Genomic DNA, 6554 nt, shown 5'->3' with positions numbered 1-6554 from the left:
ATCGCATCTGTAGGTAAGTTGTTTAATTACCCTAATGGTTAAAAAATGTGCTTATGTCTTGTCTGAATTTCAGCTTCCCATCACTGGCTCCTGTGATGCTTTTATCTGCTTGATTAAAGAGTATTCTACTATCACATCTTCTCATGTGTGTATTTCTAGACCATGATCAAATCATCCCTTAACCTTTTCTTGAATAAGCTAAATAGCTTGGATATGTAAATGTTGCCTTCTGTATATTTTCTGTTTCCTATTTTGCTGCATCATTTCTACCAACTGCATCTGAGGAAGTGAGCTGAGGCTCACGAAAGCTTATGCCTGCTGAAATTAAATTTGTTAGTCTTTAAAGTGCTACAGAACTCACATTGTTTTTGCTAAATAGCTTGAGGTTCCTAAGTTTCACTGAGGAAGGCTTTCTGGACCTCAAATCGTTCTCATGGTGCTTTTCTGAACCCTTTCCAATTTACACACTTTCAAAAGGATGTTGGTACACCAGAACTAGATACAGTATTTTAGTAATGATCTCATAAGTGCGTAGTTAATATTATCTCCCTATTCCGAGTTAATATTCCCTTACTTATACATCCAAGGATCACATTAGCTCACTTAGCCATCGCATCAGACTAGGAGCTTTGTTCAGTCTGTTATAAGATTGCCAACCTTCCAGAATTTTCCAGGAATTAAAGATTAATTAAAGCTTGTCATGTGATGAAACCTCCAGGAATACGTCCAACCAAAATTGGCAATTGTAGTTGGTTGCCCACCATGACCTTTTTAGGGTCAGTGCTTTCCAGATACAGTTCTCCATTTGTAAGATCATCCAACCAGCCTGAACTCTTACTGTGTGCCTATCTGGTACTTAGTTAGTTGTGCATAAAATGGATCTGGTTTACTAAATTATCTTAACTGCACCTCATTTGCAAGGTTTAAGTGGGTTTTTTGAGTGAAACCTTGAATCTGCATTTCCAGGCTTTCCAAAGGAATTTTAAAATTGTAATGGTCTCTTAAGGCACTTCCCAAGACGTCCAGTGACCTGTCACCTACTGTAATGCCAACTGAATGAAGCTTTTCATCTGGGATTAGTGTAGTTTTGATTTACTCTAGGCCACTCTTAAGCAGAGAGCCCACAAACTGCGGTGTCTTTGGAAAACTAAACCTACTAATAGAAATTTGTAGGCTAATATGAGGGGGAAAGGAATCCAAGAGAGCTGGCTGTATTTTAAAGAAACCTTATAGAGGGTGCAGGAACAAACCATCCCGATGTGCAGAAAGAATAGCAAATATGGTAGGCGTCCAGCTTGGCTTAACAAAGAAGTCTTTGGTGAGCTTAAACACAAAAAAGCTTACAAGAAGTGGAAGCTTCGTCAGATCACTAGGGAGGATTATAAAAATACTGCTCAAACCTGCAGGAATGAAATCAGGAAGGCCAAAGCCCAATTGGAGTTGAAGCTAGCAAGGAATGTGAAAGGGAACAAGAAGGGTTTCTACAGGTATATTACCAACAAGAGGAAGATTAGGGAAAGTGTGGGCCCCTTACAGAATGGGGGAGGCAGCCTAGTGATGGAGGATGTGGAAAAAGCCGAGGTACTCAATGCCTTTTTTGCCTTTGTCTTCACAGACGAGGTCAGCTCCCAGACTACTGCAGTGGGCAGCACAGAATGGGGAGAGGTGAACATCCCTCAGTGCTGAAGGAACAGGTTCAGGACTATTTAGAAAGGCTGGACATACACAAGTCCATGGGGCCGGATGTAATGCATCCTAGGGTTCTGAGGGAATTGGCTGAGGGAATGATTGCAGAGCCGTTGGCTATTATCTTTGAAAGCTCATGGCAATTGGGTTGAAGTCCCTGATGATTGGAAAAAGGCAAACATAGTGCCCATCTTCAAGAAAGGGAAGAAAGAGGATCCAGGGTACTACAAACTAATCAGCCTCACCTCAATCCCTGGAAAAATCATGGAGCAGGTCCTCAACAAATCCATTTTAAGGCACTTGGAAGAGAGGAAGGTGATGAGGCACAATCAACATGGATTCACCAAGGGCAAGTCATGCCTGACCAACCTGATTGCCTTCTATGAAGAGGTGACTGGCTCTGTGGATGTGGTGAAAAGCGGTGGGCATGATATACCTTGACTTTAGCAAAGCTTTGGATACAGTCTCCCACAGTATTCTTATCAGCAAGTTAAAGAAGTGTGGGTTGGATGAATGGACTATAAGGTGGATAGAGAGCTGGATAGACCATCGGGCTCAACAGGTAGCGATCAATGGCTCGACGTCTAGCTGGCAGTCGGTCACAAGCGGAGTGCCCCAGGGGTCGGTGCTGGGGTTGATTTTGTTCAACATCTTCATTAATGATCTGCAGGATGGGGTAGATTGCACCCTCAGCAAGTTTGCAGATGACAGTAAGCTGGGGGAGTGGTAGATACCCTGGAAGGTAGGGATAGGATACAAAAGGACCTAGACAAACTGGAAGATTGGGCCAAAAGAAATCTGATGAGGTTCAAGTGCAGAATCCTGCACTTAGGACGGAAGAATCCCATGCACAGCCAAAGATTGCTAAGCAGCAGCTCTGCAGAAAAGGACCTGGGGGTTACAGTGGATAAGAAGCTGGATATGAATCAGCAGTGTGCCCTGGTTGTCAAGAAGACTAATAGCATATTGGGCTGCATTAGTAGGAGCATTGCCAGCAGATGGAGGGAAGTGATTATTCCCCTCTATTCGGCATTGGTGAGGCCACATTTGAAGTATTGTGTCCAGTTTTGGGCCCCCCATTGCAAAAAGAATGTGGACAAGTTGGAGAGAGTCCAGCGGAGGGCAACAAAAATGATTAGGGGGCTCGAGCACAGGACTTCTGAGGAGAGGCTGAGGGAACTAGACTTGTTTAGTCTGCAGAAGAGAAGAATGAGGGGGGGGATTTGATAAAAGCCTTGAACTACCTGAAAGGGGGTTCCAGGGAGGATGGGGCTAGGCTGTTCTCAGTGGTGGCAGATGACAGAACAAGGAGTAATGGTCTCAAGTTGCAGGGCGGGAGGTCTAGGTTGGATATTAGGAAAAGGTTTTTCCCTAGGAGGGCGGTGAAGCACTGGAATGGGTTACCTAGGGAGGTGGTGGAATCTCCATCTGTAGAGGTTTTTAAGCTGCAGCTTGACAAAGCCCTGGCTGGGATGGTTTAGCTGAGGTTAGTCCTGCTTTGAGCAGGGGGTTGGACTAGATGACCTCCTGAAGTCCCTTCCAACTCTAATATTCTATGATCTATAAGGAGTGGAATAGGAAATACTGAGGTTATATAAAATGTGTGGTATGCCGTTACCTGGGGCACAGTGTTCCATTCTAGTCACCAGATCTCAAAGGATAAAACACAAAATATAATTAAAAAAATAAAGCGGACAAGTGATTAGAGGAATAGAAACTCCTTCTTTGGGAAGAGGCTGAAAAAGATCAGGAGTCTCTTTAAGTGTCAAACTCTGGGAGAACCTTTGTCATGGGGTAGTTAAAGCTCCATTCGGTTTGGCACACAGTGGGAGTTAATCTGCCGTGTGTAGTTTTTAGTAGGAAAAAGTTTCCTGCATTTGCCCGAAGTATTAGTGCAGTATGTGAGTAAATCGTGAATTTTCGGAAGCATTTCAAGAAATCTGTTGGCTTCCAAGTTCCAATAAATAAAAATTAACCTCACAGCTTGTCTCTTTTTCAAGTTGCTTTGATTAAACTATATAGTATAGAAAATAAAGACTTCACAGTGCAAGTTTAATGCTTGCCTGGATTATGTCATTTTGGTAAATTCGGGGGGAAAAACAAACTTAGTCATACCCAAATTTCTATGCTCTTTTTAAATGGCGTAAAGGTCCACTCTTGAATCAGCTGAAAAATAGTTTGGAAGTTGTTTGAAAAAACTTTCTTTATTTGTTGAAAAACTCTTCTTCCAATAAATTGCGATAAGAACTTTTTTCAGAAAAAAAGTTCAACGTTTAGAAAACAATTTTTGACACCAGCTTTGTTCATCTTCTTTTGAGCCAGCTGTGTTCTTTGGGATCTTATTCTGGGCATAAATCATTACTTAGCATGTTTGCCGATTTAAACAGGCAACAACCACAACCACCCTGGAACGTGAACATACAAACAGTGAGCTGGGGCAGGGCATGTTCCTCTCTCTTACACCTAATACTGCTCCTAAAAAGCAAAGAAATGAAGAGTTAATGCTTGCCACCACTGTTGCCTTTACTCCTCATCCATAGACATACACCTCCCCATCAGCATAATTCCATATACCACACTCATCACTCTCCCCCCCGTTGGGGCCGCCTGCCTTCCAGCATTCCATCCCTGAGCCCTGGAGGGTGCAGGTGAGTGATGGGATTTTACTGACACACACTGCTGTGTTTTGTGTATTAATTAATAGAGAATAAACCAGGCATTCCTGTTCCTCCTAGTATGAGAATACGACACTTGGTTCAATTGAAAGGCAGCAAATGTAAACTCTCAAAGGAAACACTTTCACAATATCTAACGTGGAATTCATTGTCATATGATATATGAGGCCAAGAGTTTAGCTGGATTCAAAAAAGGATCTGATGTTAAATAACTGAGGCTGTTCTTGTCCATATTTAGGTTAAAATTACGGCCCAGTGGTAGCGACGGCATAGTTAAACTGAAAAGCTTTGCTCAACCTTAGGTGATTTTTTTCCTCCCTAAATACTCTGCTCTACAATCTCTATGTACCCTCAGATTATCTTGAAAACTGCTATGGTGGTTTGGGGCTGGGGCTGAGGTTGGGGGTGCAAACAAGACCACCTAGAGAAGGGATTCTTTCAGAGCTACCTCCCAAGGGAACGTTTGTTTTTTTTTCCCTCCGTGTTCTGTGTTTTGTGAGCAACTGGCTCAAACTTCAGCATCACTTTGCTCCAAAGCGAGGTTACCCAATTGGACTCAGAGGGTGCCCCAAACCCAGCACCACGGCAGGGAAGCAATCTCTTAAACCATTCTGCTTCTTCAAGTGCGTGCTCATGTCCATTCCACTATCAGTGTGTGCACGCCTCCCTGCACGGTTACCTGGAACTTTTTTCCCCTTAGCAGATCCCGTAGGGCTGGCTCTGGAGCCCCGAGCACATGCCGTGGTATATGAGGTGCTGCCGCCCCTACGCCCCCTCAGTTCTTTCTTTCCACCCGTGATAGTTGCTGGAACTAGCCTTGCTCACAGCAAGTTCTATTCCCCTTGTTTGGACTTGTTTTGTAGTCTGAGTTTAGTTTTAGTTAAGTGTAGTTCGAGATAAGGCAGACCCTGCTGGGACTTCGCGTGGCCGGGCCATGCCCTGGTTGCTGGGCTTCAAGCCATGTGCCTCCTGCGGGAAGGCCTTCCCGCTCAGCGACCCCCAGGACAGCTGCCTTAAGTGCCTGGGGGAAACCCAAAGAAAAAACAAGTGCAAAATCTGCAAGGCTTTCAAACCGAGGACTCAAAAGGACTGAGAAGTCGAAAGCCCTGCTGATGGAGGCAGCGCTCTGCCCGGCGTCTGAGCCAACCCGCTCCGCCTCACTACTGAGTGTGACTTTGGTACAGAGCGCACCGTCGGCACCGCCCTCGACCCAGCACTGTGCAATGTCACCGGTACCAAAGAGGAAGCAGAGTGCGGACGCTCCCCTGCGCTGTCAGTACAGGCAGGGTTGAGTACGGAGATGCACTGAACTCGGCCTGTCGAGACTCTTTCTCCGGTGCCTGCATCTCCGGTTAGGGAGCCTCCCCTGACTCCTGGGAGTGGGAGAGTGCCCCTGCCGACGCTGTCAAGACCGGAGGCTTTTCAGGCAGCAAGAGCCTTGTTGGCCTTGCCTACACCACCTGCGGCCCCCCCCTCCGCCGAGGGAGAAGGGGCCGGTGTCACAGGGGAAACCCGCGTTGGGTCACCCTGAATGGAGGAGATCATCCCCAGTACGGGGAGGAAGATTTCTGCCGGATGGTCACTTAGGGTAGAGCAGAATCATTCCAGGTCAGCATCGTCAAGCCAACCTGCACCGACACGGGACGTGGAGTCTTCTTCTCGGCGCCGATGCCCATCCCCGGCACTGGAGGCAGCACAAGCCAGGAGGCAGCATTAGTCGAGGTCTGCTAGGCGGTGCTCGGACAACTCCCGCTCGCCGGTACCGAGGAGTTGGCCCGCACCAAGGCGGCGCAGAACCCAGTCGCCAGAGTCAGGCTCGGTACCGAGGAGTTTGGGACGGCGCCGACCTCGGTCACCGAAGGCTTCTGCAGAGCTGCAAGGCAAGTGGCGTTGGAATTCGTCGGTACCGAGACAACGCTCCAGTACTTCTAGCTCTTCAGAACGCGACCCCGCTCGTGGCCACATCATCTCTTCACGCCAGGTGAATGCTGTGCAGGTCGGCACCCCCAGCCTGCCTTGCCCCCGGGGGCTGGCCCACGCGGGGCCTCCTTTTGGAAGCGAGTGCTGGATGTGATTCCAAGACGGTTCCACATCCTTCACATGGCCCCCGTGCAGCCTGACACTGTCCCGCCAGGGCCCGCGTTATAGGCACTGCGGTGTGCGGGACGGGGAGCCGGGGAGAACAGGGCTGCT

This window comes from Emydura macquarii, unplaced genomic scaffold (assembly GCF_026122565.2).
Source record: "Emydura macquarii macquarii isolate MOO-44397 ecotype Brisbane River unplaced genomic scaffold, CSIRO-AGI_Emac_v2 contig_1692, whole genome shotgun sequence".
In the NCBI taxonomy this organism is placed as follows: Eukaryota; Metazoa; Chordata; order Testudines; family Chelidae; genus Emydura; species Emydura macquarii.
This window is presented reverse-complemented; position numbering follows the sequence as displayed.